Consider the following 19,707-nt stretch of genomic DNA (forward strand, 5'->3'; position numbering starts at 1 on the left):
AATCTCGGTCCAATCATATCACTTTTTAAACTTCCTCACTTTGGCATGAAAAGTACAGCTTCCTCTTAATGGGGAGTTGGAAAACAGGTGTGTGTGTCTCTATACACAATGTAATTTCTAGTGTACTGTGTTACTGGCAAGCATTATTGTCAGGTAGACCATCTATTGATATTAAATATAAAAGGAAAGTGGAAACAAGAGAGACAATATTCTACCAAGCCGTGTTTGAATTGAAGAAAATGTAGAACAGGATGGAGATGTCGCAGAGGGCTGACAGGTTATTAGGGGGCTTTGTAAACTAAATCCATTTTCAAAAGTTTAACCTTAATGATGACAAATTCAATTATGTGTGGGAGGGAGGTCATCAAGTTATTATAAAACATAACATTTAGAAATATCATACAAATACTACAGTTTTTTTTTTCTATATCTTCTAAAATGTATTTTAAAGTGTTAATTGACTTTTATTCACACTGTCCCGTACTACACATTCCATACTACTTTTGATGATACAGATATTTATATAATTCAAGCAAAATGCATAGTATTCAATAATAGTGCAGATGTGGAAGGAATGTGAATGATGATGTCAAAATCACAGATGTGTGTCTAAATGGAAGACCACACCAGTGGCACCTCAATTAGTACTCCAGCAGTTTGTTTCTTTATACAGCATATTTGGACAAGATACAATTCAAGTTACAAGTGCATCAATATATGCCGTATAAAACACAAGTTATTACTAACTTCATTGACCCTGTACAGATATAGAAACTTTCCTGTGAAAGAACTTTAGAAAGTCTAGAAAATCTTCTAAATACAGTAGAGCGTCGATTATCCGAACGTCGGTCAACCGAACGACCGCTTAACCGAACTGTGTACTCGCTCACTTTCAGATATCTGTAATGAAAAAAGTACGTGACTTAGCTGCTCGTAAGCATGTAGGCTTGCTTAGACAGACCAAAATAAAGGATTTTTTTAAACGTTAATTTTGTGTACTGTGTGTATTGTTCATGCAAAATGCGTATGTAATATGTACATATTTTTGTTTAATAAACTGTACCACATACTATATATTCCTACTAAAGTTGCCTTTGTACGTTACTTTGTAATACATACTTAAAGAGATGCCTGTTTTTATGAATAAATTTACTGTACAGTACTTCTTTTTGGCAAATAAACATGTACAGTTCGATTATCCGAACAAACCAGTTTTCCGAACACCCATGTCCCCCAATTACTTTGGATAATCGACGCTCTACTGTACTTGCAGCTACTTAGATTTCTGCAAATAAAAAAGATGAACGAGTGTAACAGTTGCTGTTCATGTTCTGTGTATTTATCCATCACTTCTTTCTTCTTCTTCTATTGCACTACAGCCCTTGGTAGGCTCTGGCATCCCAAATAATCTTCGTCCACCTCGTTCTGTCTTGAGCTTCATTCTTCCGAGTAAGTACATTCATCCTTTTTAAATCATTCTCAATAACATCCATCCATTTTCCCCTAGGTCTTCCTTTTGGTCTTGTTCCCCATAGTTTCTGGTTTAATACCAAGCGTGGTAACCTGTCCTCCATTCTCATCAGATGTCCTGCCCATCTTAAACATTGTGATTTAATGTATCACCCCACATGTTCATGTTGGATCAACTCTTCGAGCTCCATTTTATTCCTACTTCTATAGGATCCATCTTCATTCTTAATGGTGCCAAAAATATTTTGTAAGATTTTTCTTTCAAATCACATTACCTTGCTTTCTGCTTTGGATGCAAGTTTCCAGGATTCTTCACCATAAGCTATCACCGATCTGATGAGTGTCCTATATAATATATAGTCTTAATTTTGTTTTCTTGGAGAGGCTTTTGGACTTGAACAATTCTACATGTACATTTTATTATCTGTTTCCAGCCTGAATCCTGTGGATAACTCTTTTCTTCTTCTATATTGTTATGTAGAAGGGTTCCAAGCTAGGGAAAATTGGAAACACCTTCAAAACAGTATATGCCTACATTCAGAATTATGGGATTTAGTCTGGTTGGCGACCTGGACATTCTCATGTATCTTGTTTTTTTTCCCATTAATTATTAGTCCAGTTTCTCTGGATTTGCTATATATCTTTAAGAAAGGGCCTTTAAGATCTTCAAAGATCCATGACATTATCACAATATCATCAGCATAAGCAAGTATCTGAATTGTTTTGTAGAATATACTCCCCTCGTTTTTACAGTAGGCCAATAATATCATGGAGGACAATAATAAAAATTAAAGTGGACAGCGCATCTCCTTGTTTCACCTGTGTTTCAATTTTAATAGTTTGTGAGACTTCACCCTGCACCATAACTCCAGCTGTTGTATTTTGTAAAGTAATTTTAATCAGTCTTATTAATTTATCAGGGAATCCTACTTTCTTTAATACCTCAGTAATCCCTGTTCTGTGCAAGCTATCAAATGGCTGCTGGTAGTTTAAAATTGAATGTGCAGATCAATATTATGTTAATAGAACTTTTCCATAATTTTGTATATGGTGAAGATGTGATCTATAGCAGATCTATGTATTTGAACGGAATCCACATTAATATTCCCCTAGCATTTCTTCTGCTATTTTAGATGCTCTCATGTACAGAATATTGGAGAATATTTTGTATCCAATATTTAGCAGGGTTATTCCTTTGTAATTTCCACAATTCATTTTATCACCTTTTTTATGGATGGCAAAGATAACTCCATATCTCCAGCTACTGGGTATTTTCTCTTGGTCCCATATCATGCAAACTATCTGGTGGAATTTCCTCCAGAGTGCATCTCCACCATTCTTAAATACCTTTGCTTGCAGCAAGTCTTCTCCAGGTGCTTTATTATTATTTAATTTCAATATTGCACCTTTCACTAAGTCAAACAATGTTCTTTCTAACTCACACTCTTTGACTTGGGGCTGGTCTTCATCCACAATATCTGTGAAGTTACATTTATAGAGCTCCTGAAAATATTCTGCCCATTTCTTCAGGCATATACTTTGATCCGTAAGCAGCTTCCCATCTTTATTTTACATATGTGTAATCTCGGTTGATATCCAGTACTGAGATTTCTAATAGCCTTGTACATCTGTCTCATATTACCCTCTGTCTGATGTTCCTCAATTTCCCTTACTCTTTCCTCCATCCATTGCTTCTTTTCCTTCCTACAGATTTTGGTGGGTTTCCTAGCATTTTTGTATGGATCCATGAATGCTCTTGTTTCCCTTTGGAGCAGCTTTTTCCGTAACTCATTTTTCTTCTCTGCTATTGCTCTGAACTCATAATCATACCAATCTTTTCTATCGGATCTCTTCCTTTGTCCTAGTATCTCTTCTGATGTTTCAGATAGAATTGTCTTCATACCATTCCATATTTCCTCAATGTTGTTAGTATCATTCCCATCATGTAGCTGTTGATGTATGTCTTCCTGAAAGGTTCTCTTATAGCTGTTCTTCTTTAACTTTTCTACATCCCATCCAAACCTCTGCTTTCCTTTGATTTTACCTACATTGGATAATCGTTGTCGAATAACAAATTTGACTAGGAAATGGTCACTATTGCAGTTAGCTCCTCTGCATGTTTTAACATCGATTACTGATGTAGCATGTCTGTTGTTCACCAGAACATGGTCTATCTGATTCGTATATGTTCCACAAGGAGCTTTTTAGGTGCCTCTGTGGATATCCTTTCTGGGGAAATGGGCACTTCTCACAAGCATCTTATTTTGTATACAGTGCTGTACTAATCTCCAACCATTCTCGCTGGTGACTAAATGCAGAGAGTTCTTCCCTGCCACCTCTTTGACCTCTGCTTCTCTTCCAATTTTTGCATTCAGAGTGTAGTGATTTTCTTTAAATCGTTTATTTTTATCATAAATTACAATTGAAAATCAACTACAACTCTCATACTTCAAATTTATGCTGACACATTTGCAACTCAGAGTAAGCTGGTTGCACGTAGTTCAGTAAAGCCCCAATAGATGGCAGCAACCTTTGGTAATGCCATCTGTGGCAATCTTGGAAAGTTGACTTCTTCCTAGATTTTGCCTGCAATTTGGGTCTGGCAGTCAGTAACAAACTTTTATAGTGTCAACTATACGGCGTACGCTTTTAGAAGGAACATGAGTTCGGCCAATACCCAGACAGTGCTACTGCGCTGTTGCCAAACTAACTGCTAGCGCAAGGGTAGGACAGACAATTCGCGATGTGTCCATTATTTTGATAATGCGTGCACAGTATATATGACTATGAGTACAATGAAATATTATAGTGAATATTTCTACACAGGATTATAATATCATATCACTGTAGCATATACGAGAAACCCATACCTGAAAGAAGCTTGAAGGTATTTATTGTAGAGGAACTGCCAGGTCATCATCATCGCTCTCGTCGTCTTCCTCGGTCTCCGTGTCACTGATTTCACTCATTTCCGAGTCACTCTCCTGGAAGTTAATGATTAGATTTTGCACTATGCCACTTCCTTGTGAAAATCCTCTTCCTGAAGCTTTTCGATGTGCAAAGATTATCACCAGCTGCTCTCAGTTTGTGCATTGTTCTCAAAAATTTAATTCTCGCGCAACTATATCACCAATTTCGAACAGAAATTTACGCTCATCGTTGTTTTTTTTTTTATATTTGAAGCCCAACCATTTTAGTATTAACCCCTTAGAAGTAGAGGAACCAGTGTAATTAATTCTTTCCCCCTTGACGCACAATCATCTAAGCTATTAACACTTTTCTGTTTTCTGGCATGTTTCCCAGGAGATTTAAATAGGGGTTCACCGATTTCTGTGGTGTATGTTTTACCCTGTTTTACAATACGCAACACAGTATGAACACTTACACCACATGCTTTAGCCGTAAGTTCTCTACTATTTGAAAACACTGGTTCAGCATGCAATTCTTCCGACGCCAATTCCTTGAACTACGAATACACTTTAAAAATAATATTTCTCCCTTGTGAATGTATGATTGTACCCTTGGTACCTGTACTACTGGTGCCAGGTTTCGAGAGTGACATTATTTAAAATAAAAAGAACACACACTATTGCATGAAAGGGCTGTATTTAATCTTTTCACAAACTGTTCTTTGTGGCGCACGAGTGAACGATAAGCGAATAATTTTAAACCGGCCTTGCTACGAAAACGCTGAACTCAAAGTGACACAGACTTTCAATGTTCGAGAACGCCCAGAACAATGAAGGGACATTGTTTATATCGAGACGAATTTAACACCCACAGTTTTCTCTAGACACAACAACTCAGCTGCGTCAACACGGTGGAAACTAAAAAAAACAGGTGGAAGGAAATGAAAGGTGATGTTTCCCTTGTTTCTTCAAGGAACGATAACTCCGGCTGTAGGTGACGGAAATTCATGGGACTTGGACAGTCAGGTTCAAAATGTCTTTCCCCATCTTATGATGAACCTTAAAGTGGCGAGTTTTATGAAAACTTTTTGCACGTAAGAAAAATACAGAACACGGCTTTTAACTTCCGTGCCGCAGTCTCCTAACCGTACAACGTTGCACTCCTGCCATTGGCTGATCGCCACACACACCCTCTGCGTGGCCCCACCCGATATCGCTTCTAAAAGCGTGCGTCGTATACTTGATACGGACAATGGAGTGGTAAAGTATTTGAATGGTGGAAGTTCCCACTTGTTTTTGACGATAAGAGAGAAGTATAAAAAGATGTGGTTACTTGACTTTTAAGAATAACGTGATAAATCAAGGAATTTTGCAATTATTCAGAACTTAAATTTACGAGTTGGTTTGACTGTAACCATTGGCCTTGATTTGAGCACATGTTAAATTTGCTATCACGAACTGAGCATGTCCGTTAGATTGTAATGGAAGACAATTATGCATAAATCTTTAAAACTTCAAAATGAATAGTTGCATAATTGAATTGATTTGCAATTATTATTTTTTTCTACCACTCATTGCACCTGAACTCATCGACGAAAGGTATTAAACGGGAACAGTTAGAAAGTAAGAATGCAAATTGTGTTCAGAGTTACTAGTACGGCTGACGTATGCTAAAAATGGATATTCGTTGTGATGCGTAATATTGTCCAGGAACTGAAATCGGAGACTAAGTACATTGATGTCCAGTGGGTAATCAGTAACACTGCTATTGTCTTATGTTTTGATAACTTGAAATAATTACGATTGAAGCCAAGCCACATGTCGGACCTTGTGCAGGAATGCAAAAAAGCAAGAAAGGAAGTCACAGAATTCTTAATTGCATGTGTGGAAGTGCCAATTTGGGTGTTTGAATTGAATGGTGCAAGTCGCTGGTCGGCATTACATGCACGTCACAAATGTGTACCTTGGATAATCGTGAATTTCACACAATTGTTATTTCCATGACGTTTTTATGAAAGAGTATTATTAATTCAATTGTTATTGCATCGACTTTAAATATATGTAAAACAATTGGTGCTAGTGCACATTGAAGAATTCTTAAGTAGTTTGGTGTAATTATGCACGTGGCTGGCCAATATGTGTTTTAATTGGATTGTTATGGGTTGAGGATGGACCATAAGGTTGTTGAGGTCAAAATTCGTGAATGTAAATGGAATTAAATCGCTATTAATGAATTATTATGCCAAAAATTTACAGAAATAAATTACATGTTTTCAGTAGTTGATTAAAATTAAAATATGGTTTAATTCATGTTTAATGAAGCTGGTCATTGGATAATACCTTTTTTCTAACTGCCAGATTTTGAGCAACAAGTGGATTTGTAATCTAGTACTTACTTGTGCGAGCATGTTAGCGTTACGTTTATTCTACGAGGGTGGTTCAATAATTATTGTCCCTGACATATAAGCAGTATTATTTTTCCACAAAGTCCCCCTTCACAGTAATGCACTTCTTCCACCTATGCTGTAAAGCCACTATGCCAGCTTCAAAGAATGTCTGTGGCTGAGCCGTGAGCCATTCTTCCGCAGCGTCCATAACAGCAGCATTTGAGGGAAAATGCATCCCCTTGAGGTGCTCCTTCAACTTCGGGAACAAATGAAAGTCACTAGGGGCGAGGTCGGGTGAGTAGGGAGGGTGTTCCAACACATGGAAACCAGCAGCATGGATTGCGGCACCAGTAACATGGCTTCTGTGTGCTGGAGCATTATCGTGGTGAAACAGCACTATTCGCCGCAACATACCACGCCGTTTCTCCTTGATTGCTTCGCGTAATTTAGGGATTATGGCTGCATAATAGTCCCCAGTAACAGTGTGTCCCACCAGGTAGTCAATAAGCAGCACACCCTTCGCATCCCAAAAAATTGTGGCCATAACCTTGCGTGCTGATGCTTGCACCCTGAATTTGCGGGGGGGAGGTGAATTGCTGCACCACCACTCCATACTCTGTCGTTTAGACTCGGGATCATAGTGGTGGAACCATGTCTCATCCACTGTCACAAATCTATCACAGAACTGCTTCAGGTCTGCCCCCATCAGCTCCAAACCAGCCCTTGAACATTGAACTCTGTCTTTCTGTTGTTCACGGGATAACATTTTGGGGACCCATCGCGCTGACTCCTTTCTGAATCCCAAGTGTTCATGCACAATGGTTTCCACTGAGCCTACAGAGATGTGCATGATGTCTGCTAACTGTTGCACCGTGATTCTTCTGTCAGCCATAATCATGTCATGCACAGCATCAATGTTTTCTGGGGTGGATGCTGTTGTTGGAGGACCAGCACCAGGGGCCTGTTGACAGGTTTCCCTGCCGCAACGGAAATCGCGGCACCAGTTTTTTACCACCTGGTAGGTAGGAGCCCCATCACCCAACACACTGACCATGTCCTCATGAATCTCCTTTGGGCTTAGCCCCTTTTCTTGGAGGTACTTGATGACAGCTCGTTGTTCGGTTGTCTCCATTTTTCAAACTAAGTGCCACCTCTCACACCAAAAACAAGAAAAACAAATTTACTATAGCACCTACGGTTCTGAAATTTGGCATATAGGCATCTAAGACATTAGGCTACAATATCCCCATCATTCATTGCAATTCATATACTTTAAGTATGCCAGGGACAATAATTATTGAATCGCCCTCGTATATGCACGTCAAACCAAGGGTAAGTTACGTATGCTAGATATCCTTATTGAACAAATGTTTGTCCTCATTCTTCGCTTGCCATGTATCCATGCAGGAGCCCAGCTGCATTGAGGTTCCTAGGAGAACCTTGAGGTGTTCCAACAAACAGAACAATAACCTCCACCACAATAATTGTATCGTTCTACTACTTTAGTGAATGGACAACCAGGCCTCTGATGAAATACACACGTTCCTCCCCTTTAATCTTTAAATTATAAGGGCTAGCAAGTAGGACATTACAAGAGCATGCGGGACAGTCTCCATGGGTCTCTTTCCCCCATGGCAGTGTAGCCAACTTAGCTCTCTTGGAACTAGATCTGTCTCTTTCGTGCACTCATTTGACTGTAAACTGGGGCAACTGCCCCCGTGCCCCACTATGATGCCATCACTGGTTCCGGCCCACATAGACCAACTTTTGCCATGATTATACATTTTGACGTGACATGATATTGTTATATTGGCTGTGTCGCCCCACCCCCTCTTATATTCCCAGCTACTTTTTTAATAGCGCTGTGTTGACGTGAAATTGCCATAATATTGTTATCACGGAATCCTTTATTTTCGATTTCATACGACCATGAGATTGGTAATGCTGACGGATCTAGATGGTGAAAACTAAGAATAAATTGTCATCAATTTAGAGTTAATGGTAATAACAGCACCCCACCCCTTTGACAACTAACATTAGTCTAGGAAGCACTAGAGGACCGTGAGACAGGCAAGGAGAAATGCATGTGGCTTATGGGAGTACTTTTTGTTTGTTCTCTTGGGAATATTAAACTTCCAATGGAATAGAAAATAATATCAATGGAAAGAGGGCTGTTTGAAGATGTGTTTGACAAGCAGAAATGTCGAAACTTCCATTTGATTAGCCGTAACGTGATGTTGAAGATGATTCGCCATAAGGAATACATGGGATTCTGAAAATTCTTATACATCATATTTTTCAAATATCGTGTTCAGCTTAAAAGTCAACATAAGAAAATGCTTCCACTTGCAACATGGAGAGAAATTCATTCTCTTGATACACCCAGGTTTTTTTAAGTAGCAGTTCCCATTCAGGCAATATTTAAATGCATTCCCAATTGGTGCGTAATTGTACCTCCTCCCCTTAAAGTCACCCATAACAAGTAGCATATCATGTCTATTTGTGCTTTCATTTAATGAGTCTAACTCATCATAGAATTTTTCCTTGACCAGCTCTTCTGCATCCTCGTTAGGTTCATAAGCAGAAATGATGGAGATGTTGTAAAACTTACCTTTAAGTCTGATTTTACTCATTCAATCATTTACTGGTGTAAAATCCATCTATGATTGCCTAACTTCTTTACTTATTATAAAGACTGTACCTCTGTGCCCTCTAGTTTTCTCACCACTAAACAAAACTGTGCAGTTTTTCTTGTCTGTCTCACCACTCCCAGGTCATCTTTTTCTTGCAGTACCATAACATGCAATTTATACTTAATGAATTCATCAACAATTTCTGCAAATTTGCCAGCCTGTTGCATTGTTTGCACATTCCATGTCACATCCTGAGATCATTTGCCTTAATTTGTAGCTGTGTTCGTCGTGTAGTTTCATACCTTAACCGAGGCTTATTGTTGGGTTTGTGGACATCAGGGAATTTTCCAAGAATTGAGTTGTCAGCCCAATTCCTCAACCCCCAACCTGGAGGACAAGGATTTGTGTTGGGTTTACTCCTCTAGAGGTATTGGCTTCACCACACTTTACAGAGTTCTCTCTACCCATGTTTTTCTATCAGTGTTTTCCTTCCCTTAGCCTTTGGGCAAATCCCTACCCGCAACACAGCGGGGGCAGCACTTATTTACTGGCGGTGCTTATTTGCCATGTCACCAGGTAATTGACAAGCATTGTGGTATTTGATGAGTGTAGTTCTGCCATGAACCACACTCCCACACTCTGATGACCTAGCCATCTCGGTTTAGAGTGACTCTGGTCTTGCCATCATTGTCCCTAGTCTGCATATCTAGAGACCATTCTGTTATCCACCACCTTGTGGACCCACCCAGTGGCTGAGGCCTGCCCTGGTTTATATGAGGCTCAGTCAATAAATAATGAAGCAGAGGATATTTTACAGTACTTACGTAACGAATTGTTTGCCACTGTTTAAACATTTATCCCATTGTGACCCCAGTTGCAAAATGGCATCCTCGTAGAACTCCATTAGCTGCTGTTGGAATCAATTGCTCACTTACTCCTTGACGTCATCATCCTATTGAAACTGTCACATGGGGAGAGATCTGGACTATAGGGGATGGCTCATGATTTTCCACATTCTTTTGTTGCATTGGCTGTGTGTGGCTTAGTGTTGTCGTGCAATAGGATGACACAACGAGAAAAGTGAATGGGACATTGTGATTTGATTGCCTTCCTGAACTTTGTTAATGTTTCACAATACCGCTCGGCACTGACACCACACTCCAGGAAGTCGACGAGGAGCAGTCCCTTGGGATCAAAGAAGAACGAAAGCATGACCTTGCCGGCACTAGTGTGGAGGGTCTTAAATTTTTTGATGTAGTGGAATTAGCAGGCTTCCACTGAGGAATTTGCCATTTTGACTCTGGCTCAAAGTGGTGGCACCAACTTTCGTTGCCTGTAACAATTGCTGAGAGGAACGCTGCAATGATTGAAGAGACATAATCATGCGACAGGCCTCTTGTTCCGGTGTCAACCGATGCGGGACCCACTTTACGGAACTTCAACATGTGATTGTGTGGACCATACCATGACTAAGCCCCACTGATGCCGAAATGTCGTCCACTGTTACATGATGGTCTTTCTTGATGAGCTCATCTACCTGCACATCATGCTGGTCTGTGACACGCTTCGGTGCTCCACTCTGTGTGTCATCTCCAAGCAACATGTATACTTCGCGAAAGCATTTGTTCCACTCCTGCACTCTTGCGTGGGACATACAGGGCCCCCTATATATCCTTTTGGGGGAGATTTTCTTACAAACGCTGAGGGAAATGTACAAGGAGAGAGAAGAAAATTTCACCTATGTGAGTATGGAAGGCATTCAGAAAACAGCTACAGCTGTGCAACAGACTGCTTCACAACCACATGTTCCTAAAAGCCAAGAGAGAGACAAGTAACATTGCCCATCAGGTGCATAGGTTTACCGTAGCCTAAAGACTATAGAGAGGTGCTCCCCACAAACGTCTATTAAGATGCCCCCAATATGTGTTCATGTTCGATAATGCTTGGCCACACCATACTGTAGCTGTTGACGTGTTATTGGAAAGCATTTCCAGATCGAGTGGCCCCCTACATCAAAAATCGAAGCATATCTGAAAATATGCAGGACCTGAAGATGGCGCTGAAAGAGGAATGAAGACAGTTATCACCTGTATGTCTACAGTATAGGGCAACACTTCACTTCTTTCATAGCTGTCAGATGTAATGTACATAAGCATTCCCTTTACATTGTCAACAGTTCTGTTTTGTGTGGTTTCCACAAATACATGCTTTCTATACTGAACTATGGTCATATTCTAAGTCTCTCATATCCTTGGATCTTGCATGTAATATAGCAGATTTCCAGGTAGATATAGGGGCAGAGTCAACATGCCCCTACCCTCCTTTCTGGACTCTGTGCTTATGAAGGTTTCAATCATTATGTTGTAAGGATACAGCAGCTCGCAATGGTTCTCTGTGATTTTTAACAGACAGAATGTCAGAAATATTTAAATTACTGTCACAGCAGGGATTCACTTCTTTTCTATTAAAAAATATTAGTGTGTAAAGCATAGATTGTAGTGGTGGTAGAGTCCACAATAACATATACATCAAAGGTGAATGGGAGGGGATATGTACGAACATCATGTACGTGTGACAGTACATCACGACTAGCAAAAAAATGGCAGACATCTCTAAATTACTGGTGCATTTTGTGATCTCATTTGCTCATTACTTCTGATATACTTGATATATTTTTTCTTTGCTCTCATTGGCTAATCGTGAAGATAAGGATAGCTTATGGGAAAATATAACATCCATGTCTTGGCCGGGATTTGAATCGATGGACTCTACCCTTTGCTCTCTTATCAAAATATGTGCATCCAAGTGGTTCAAAAAAACCTTAATCATTGACATATCAGCTGCCGGCTTCATCTTATTTCTCATACCAGTCTTAGTTCACAACATTAGGCTGTTTAATTGCAGTTCTTCATTTCATTCCCGACAGTGCAAGGAAGCTCGAATGCTAGGGGCCTCCCAAATCATCATATTGTCAGGGGGACTCGATACATGATGAAAGACAGAAGTGGTTCATGTTGTAGGCCCAGACCCCATTAACCTTGCCATGCAATGAAAGCATACTTGAGGCCAAAATTCTTACACTAATGCATAACTTTTGAGGGGCACATGATAACTTAAAATACTTCAGTATGCTGAAAAAACACAGCCTTTATGAAACAATCAAGCATTTCAACTCGTCAATGCTTCTAATTGCAATTCATATGAATAGCACAAAAAAGAAATGCAAAAACATTTCTATTTAATTGCCCTATCAAAAATTGCACCATCCACATCACGAAACAACTGCATGCATGACAAATTGTTTAAACATATGTTAAATGATTTCATTGCACATATAAATAAATATTCACAGGGCAAAAATAAAGTTTTCTCCCCCGTAGCTTTAGCAAAAAGGCATTCTCCCCACTCTCTTTTTAGTAGATTTCGCTGCATCTTTAACACTTGACTGAAACTGCCCTGTGTGTACCCCTCACGCTCTGTATAAAGTGAGTGAGTGAAAATGACATTGGCAGTATGCTTACTAATAGTGTATTTCCCTTGCGTCTAGATCACTTCAGATTTCTCTATAACTGAGCAAATTCCATGTAATTTGAATTTGAATTTTCTTTTCTTCTGTTGACCCTTGTTTAAAAGGGCATGGAAAACGTCAAGATACAAAATAGAATAATATTTAGTTTACTACATCATAACAAAATGAAGAAACATTACATCACTACATCAAAGTAAAAATTGAAGAATACACTTCATTACACTACAATAAAAATAAAAACACATTAACATTGTATCATTGAAATAAGAATACAATTAAAATACATATTGTTAATTACATTGGCCTTGCATTATTAAAATGAGAATAAAAATTAAATACATATGTTTTAGTATGTTGTCTTTGCATCAAAATAAGAATAAGATTTTTTTTTAAAAAAAATTATTATCATTATGCTAGAATATCAGGCAGGGGGCTGTATCAAATACAAACAATGATAAAGCAAACATAGAGGTCATTAAGAATGACACTAAAGTAATTGACCCAAATATCATATGTAACTTATTCAACCAATATTTTTTTAACTTGTTGAACACAAACCAAGAGATGAATATAAATCGACAAAACATTAAAGATCCCAAAGCACAAAGATTGGCCAAACCATATATATACAGTATATGGCTGTATATTCCAGAAGTAAGTGCTGATGAACTAAAAAAATGTCATACAAGGTTCAAAAAACAAAAAAACTCATGGACTTGACGAATGGTCAGCTGAACTTATTAAATCCTGTTCAGAATATATTATAGAACCCCTGCTGTATGCAGTCAACAATTCAATAAAAAATTGTGCATTCCCCAAAGTTCTAAAGAATAGCAGTAATACCCATATTCAAAAAAGGAGCTGAAACAGACATTGAAAACTACAGTCCTATCTCCCTAACATCTATTTTTTCCAAGATGCTGGAAAATATTGTATCAAATTATATTATAAACTTTTGTAACAAATATAACATTATAAACAGAAACAAGCATGGATTCCAGGAAGTGAAATCAATATACACAGCTCTAGCACAGTTAATAGATTATATAACAAACATTAGAGAAGCTGCATACACTATATATCTAGATCTTTCCAAGGCATTCGACAGGTCAAACTAAGCAACATAGGAATAAGAGGGACAGCTTATGAACTTATCCAATCTTATCTACAGGACAGAATGCAAATTACCAAAATAAGCTACAATATACATGGTATAGTCACTAACTTTAAATCACAAAGTAGGAAAGTGTTAATGGGAATACACCAAGGATGAATCCTGGGGCCCTTGCTCTTTATTCTGTACATAAACAATGTACCAGAAAAACAAACACAAAAATTATCACCTATGCAGATGACAAAACAATACTTGCCAGTCGACCTTACAAAGCTTGAAACAAGCACTTTTATCACCATAAACCAACTGGCACAAAACATAACTTCACACGGATTAATAATAAACAAAAAACAAAATTTATGATATTCAATACAATCCGAAACATGGATTTTGAGTCATAAACACTATGCATAGACAAAGTGCTCATAGAAACTGTATCTTCAGTAAAGTTTTTGGGAATAACACTAGATCAAAAATTAATGTGGGAAGAACAAATTAACAACATCTGCAGTAAACTATCATCTAATCTATACCTGCTAAAACAAATGGCTGAATATAATGTAACAGAAATTAACAAATGCATATATTATGGACTAATTTAGCCCAATGTTGAATATGGCATAATAGCGTCGGCTGATTCATCCTATAATAATACTGTCAGAATACTGAGACTTCAAAAGAGAGCACTTAGAATAATGTACAAACTAAGCTGTAGGGAATCTTGCAAAGAGTTAGTTATTCAGGGAGATACAAATAATGACAATATACTCCCTATACATCTGTAAGGCTATAAAGTTTGTTGTAAATACTAGAAGCATGACTAAAACTAAGCAATTACACAACCACAATACAAGAAGGAAAGATAATTATTACCAGAACCAACACAGACTCAATATCTTAAAACAATCAGCAATGAATGCCGGGAAGATATTATACAACCAGCTGCCTCATGAAATAAAACTTATATCTTCAAAAAATGAACAAATACAAAAATAAAAAAAAATGACAGAGCTCTCTACAGTCTCACAGAATTCATGGAACAAGACAATATAACTTAGAAAAATTTTCAATGTGTACACTTCACAAGCAAACCTCATGATCGTTTACATTTTTCCATATTGCTTTTTGTTTATTAACAGACTTTTTTATTTGTTTACTGAAAATATTTTATTTTTCTTTCTTTATGGTTTTCTCTAATAGTATTTTTACATTTTTGTAATTTTCCTGGTACTTAGTGTCTTTTGTAATTCTAGATTTTTCATATTCTATTTTCATATTACTTTTCAAAAGTATAATTTCTTCTTATTAGGGTATGAGTCCTTCCATATGAAATCAACACAGCCCACAACCTGACCATCTCCGATCTTCATGAAATTTTGGGAGTTGAAACTATGCATGGAACTTAGTAAGAATGAAAATTTTTAGTTTCGTTTGTCTTGTAATTGTTAAATTATTCAATGTCAAATTTCGCATAAATTGCCCTTTTTGAGCCCGCTTAGCTGTACTAAATGTGGTATAACTCCGCCCCTATTTCACCTAGGAAGCTCAAATAAAGCTTATTGTACAGGGAATTTAACAAGCTTTCCAGTGATAAAAAGAAGCCTACCTTTAGATAAGAATATAATTTGGTCACTTGACATTGACTTTGACCTTGAATATATTAAAACATGTCATCACCAAAAATCGTGAAAGAAATATATTTTGTCCCTCGAGCCATACTCTAAAACATATCAAAATATCATTTTGTCACTGCAATGTGATCAGAAGATAGAAAATAAATGCGTAACTATGTGACTGAAAAAAGCCTCATTACATGAACTATGACGATTCAAAAGTCCCTTAACACCTCCTACAAAATGTAAAGGAGATATCCTGGTCATGAGAGAAATAGGATAGGCACAAGGAGATCCCTAGCTGTATGTGTGTCTAATGCAGGTCTGGCATACTGTTGACTGCCATATTGAATTCAACGTAAAAATTTCAAAGGAAAGGAGGATATGTGATATATCAAATCAGGCTAGAATTTCACAAGAAACGAAGTGACAAAGGTTTTTCCAATGTATCTTTAGCCAGCAAAAAGTTATACGCATATGTTTCACTTACGATATATGCACATTATAATGTTGTCAATGTTCCTGTGAGTACACTCGTTGATGTCTCTCACACTCACATAGAACATTTGGCAATGTACCAGGTGCAACATCATCACAAGCAGCAATGATCAATATCACGGACTTTTAGTGCATGCACCATTCTCTTCAAATGTTTCTGAAAGTTAAAGTTCTCTTAACATGTTATATCTGGGGAATGTGCAGGCAGGCCCGTAGCTAGAATTGATCTCCAGAAGGGGCTCATGGGTTATCAGGACAGGCTTCATTAACCAAGTCCATTGTTCGAAAGTTTAACAGTGTTAAATGAAGGTAAATTATGTATGGGTGAATGGGTCATTAAGTTACATACGGTTTAGAAATATCACACAAATACTACATTTTTCTATATCTTTTAAAATATGTTGAAGTGTTAATTGGCTGCTATTGAAATCACACACTCCATACTCCGTTTTGATGATACAGATATTTGATTGATTGACTGATTGATTTGGTGTTTTAAGTCCAGTTTATGCACAGTAAGGCTAATCGGGACTGGACCTACAGTTTAAAGTGGGATCCGAACAACTTGTGCCTCCACCGGGTATCGAACCCAGGACTCCTTGATTACAAGGTGACGACGCAACCACTGTGCAATCGATACAGATATTTATATCACATAAGAAAACATGGACAATATTCAATCATACTGCCTAGCGTACATTCCATCCCCCGGCCAAAGCAATGAAACCCCCCCTCATTCCCAAAACTTTGGAGCTGTTGACCTTTGATGCAGATGCGAAGGCAATTTGAATAATGACGTCTAAGTCACAAATTTCTGTATAAATGGGAAGTTGCAACAGGGGTAACAAAGGTAAAGATAAAGAAGCTGCTCTGTGAAGGAACTTTCTGAAGTCTAGAGAAGAGAATCTTTTAAATACTTGCTGCTACTTATACTTCTTCTTATAAATAAGATGAATGACTGTAATAGCAGCTGTTCATGTTCTGTGAATTTATCCTTCGCCAAAGTTGTGAGCAAAATAGTATCTGCTGTCTATATTTTCACTCTTCACTGCAATCTAATTATACAGTACAAAATAGTTTTATCTAATGTCAAGGGAGCTTACGGCAGTTCCAAGGGGTGCTCCTGGCTCCTGGCTGGCTACGAGCCTGTGTGCAGTTCTTTTAATAAACCCCTGTCTGCCTATCGATCTACCTAGAAATTTACCATGAAGAGATTGCCACAATGTCCACACAGTGTGGTCACACTCGATACTGTCTAAAAACTCTGGAAAAGTGCCATATCCCATAAGCAAGGATGAAAACCCTGTTCACTTAACAAATCCAATAAGCCCTCACAATTCAAGTTTCCGTTGTTGAATATGGTCAACTATTCCCATTCTTCATACACTATACCACATCATTAGCTTAACAGCAACAACCATTCGGCTGGGATCTTTCTACTGTTGATTATCAAATCACAGGTATTGCATATTATTTTTATTACCTTCACCGTGAACATAAAAATTAGCCTTGTCGCTGAAGAATTTTTCATTTCAAAGGAAGTGTCACTTAATTGTTTGATACTTTTCCCAATATTCTTTTCAACTCTTTGGTGAATGTCGCTGATTAAAATCATATGCAATGGTGCATATACTTCTTTCTCGCCTTAGATGTAAGCATGATCTCGATGAGTTCCTAACACATTAGGAGCACTAATGCTTTGTTTTTAACACCTTGAAAAGGAGAAAATGGTTACAAGCATGCAGTAATAACTTTTTGCTGTCTAACGATACGTTGGAAACACTTTCGTCACTTCATTTCTCGTGAAATTCTAGCCTGATTTCAGATATCACATCACCTCATTTTGTTTAAAATTTTTTCGTTGGATTCAATATGGCGGTAAACAATATGCCAGACCTGTGCTAGACACACATACAGCTAGGGATCTCCTTGTGCCTATCCTATTTCTCTCATGACCAGGATATCTCCTTTACATTTTGTAGGTGGTGTTAAGGGACTTTTGAATCGTCATAGTTCATGTAATGAGGCTTTTTTCAGTCACATAGTCGTGTCACTTAGTTGGTAAAGGTCCCCAACTTTTCTGATGTAAGTTGTATTTAAGATAATCTATATTTTGCTCACATGTATCCCTACATTGTATTATGTAACTTTTTGAATATTCTAACCTTTTTCCTTGTATTGTAATTATTTGAGAGAGAGATGGTCAGAGTTAAGCATATGTACGACTTCAAGCTTTAATGTGATTTGATTGTATGGTCAATTAGGGTTTCTGTACTTTCTGTTATTCGAGTTGGTTCTTGGATTATTTGAGTTAGGTTGTTTGACTTCAAGGTATCGAAGTAATAAGTTGTTTGACTTCAAGGTATCGAAGTAATGAGCACTGTTTGTGTCTTGTTTTAGAAGATCTATGTTTATATTTCCAACTATTAATATATATATTTTTTTTTTGTCAGCTAAATTAGCATGTTGTCCAAAGCATTTACAAATAGATTTATGTCACTGTTTGGTGATGTGTATACTGCTATAATCTTAAATGTATCTAATGTGTGTCAACAATAAGAAGAGGAAACACATCATGTCAGTTTTAGCCTTCGCACAATCTAATGCAAGCTAAGTTAAACATTTGCATTCTTATTGAATAAATAGATTATGGTGGGGGTGGGGGGTTCAGAAGGACTTCACCCCTTCAGTTATTTCGATATGCCTCGTGTTCAGGCCAATTAACTCTAAGACTCTGGCAAATAGCCTTCTCTCTGCTAAGGATTACCATTTCGAGCTTGGGAGCTAAGGTTAGCATATGCCATCAAAGATGATTATCAAAAGAAACCCTTTCTTGCTACCGAGTTGAAGAGGGGTTAAAACAAAACATCCCTATCTATGATATACCCCAGCGATTTGTTTACTTGGGTTTGGCCATCTTTGCAACCAAAAATAGTGCCGATTTTTCGCATAAAATGCATTGCCTTACTTGTAATAATGTAGGCAAAAGCAATCAAAAATCAAGCAGCATTCTAGAAGGGAGCAAACCACAATGTTTTGGTTGTAAAAAACTACGAACCTCATCTTGAGGGGTAGGATGAGTTGAGTGGCTCTGAAAATCAGACTGATTGACTGGAATTAGCCTTGGTTTTGGAAGAAAAATACTACACGGCACGCGATGGGAAGTGGGTGTGGAATAGAACTAAAATCACATGATTCGAGGAAGCAAATTTGGCAAGTAGCCTTAAAAATTGACTCAACATGTACTCATGAATTACGTGGTTTTAGAGCTCCTAACCATAAATAATATTTTTCCTACATAGGCAAACAAGCCATTACATTGAATCAATGAAAATGAATCTTCCATGGGAATGGAGTAGAGAGAGGTAGGGTCACTGTCTCAGTTCATGCCAATTGGAGAGAAAACAGAACAGGAAAGCATTTACATATGTACACCGCCGCAAATGTAATGGTAGAGAAAGAATTTGCACAGCCGAAAATAAGTTTGCAATGCTGCTCACACCAAGACATTCCTGATAAGATGCTTGAGGAGCCTCAAGCAAAGTTTTCTCAAT

Source organism: Lepisma saccharinum, chromosome 13 (genome assembly GCF_977018435.1).
Source record: "Lepisma saccharinum chromosome 13, izLepSacc3.1, whole genome shotgun sequence".
Classification (NCBI taxonomy): domain Eukaryota; kingdom Metazoa; phylum Arthropoda; class Insecta; order Zygentoma; family Lepismatidae; genus Lepisma; species Lepisma saccharinum.